The sequence below is a fragment of the Schistocerca piceifrons genome, chromosome X (genome assembly GCF_021461385.2).
Source record: "Schistocerca piceifrons isolate TAMUIC-IGC-003096 chromosome X, iqSchPice1.1, whole genome shotgun sequence".
Classification (NCBI taxonomy): Eukaryota; Metazoa; Arthropoda; class Insecta; order Orthoptera; family Acrididae; genus Schistocerca; species Schistocerca piceifrons.
In genome coordinates, this window is record NC_060149.1 from 728,505,151 (window position 1) to 728,506,281 (window position 1,131).

Sequence of the window (1,131 nt, forward strand, 5' to 3'; positions counted from 1 at the left end):
AATAATGGCGTGTGACGAGGGCCTCCCGTCGGGTAGACCGCTCGCCTGGTGCAAGTCTTTCGATTTAAAGCTACTTCGGCGACTTGCGCGTCGATGGGGATGAAATGATGATGATTAGGACAACACAACACCCAGTCCCTGAGCGGAGAAAATCTCCGACCCAGCCTGGAATCGAACCCGGGCCCTTAGGATTGACAGTCCGTCGCGCTGACCACTTTTTTTTAATCTCATTTTGTTCGTTTTTCGTTCGTTGTATCTACTCGGGGCGGACTTCGCAAGACACCCGTTTCAGTTCGTCGTTAATCTATTAACTCATGTTTTTTTATTACAGAGGGCAGCTAACCCTCTGACCGAACACGCTGAGTTACCGTGCCGGCGTCCACTCAGCTACCGGGAGCGGACATTTAGGGAAATCACGGAAAACGTAAGGCAGGAAGGCCGGACGCGGGTTTGAACCGTCGTCCTCCCGAATGAGAGTCCAGTTTGGTGACCACTGCGCCACCTCACTGGGTGCGACGTTGTATTCCTCATGCTCGTAATGAAGGAAACTGTGGTACTAGCGTCATCTTGGCCCCATCCGATTTTCATCTCATTCCAGAACTTAAACAACTCTTTCGAGGACATGAGTTTGACAGTGATGAAACGGTGCAAGCAGAGGCGAGGCTGTGGCTCCGTCAAGAAAGTGAAACATTCTGCAGTGACGGTATCAACAAACTGGTCTCTCGTTGAGTGAAATGTTTTCTTCGACAGGGTGACTATATTGAGTAATACACTGAGGTGACAGTGGTCATGGGATACCTCCTAATAGCGTGTTGGATATTCCGTTGCCCAGCGTAGTGCAGCAGCTCGACGTGGCATGGACTCCACAAGCCGTACGGAGTCCCCAGCAGAAATATTGAGCCATGCTACCTCTATTGCCACCCATAATTGCGAAAGTGTTGCCGGCCGCGGTGGTCTCGCGGTTCTAGGCGCGCAGTCCGGAACCGTGCGACTGCTGCGGTCGCAGGTTCGAATCCTGCCTCGGGCATGGATGTGTGTGCTGTCCTTAGGTTAGTTAGGTTTAAGTAGTTCTAAGTTCTAGGGGACTGATGACCACAGCAGTTGAGTCCCATAGTGCTCAGAGCCATTTGC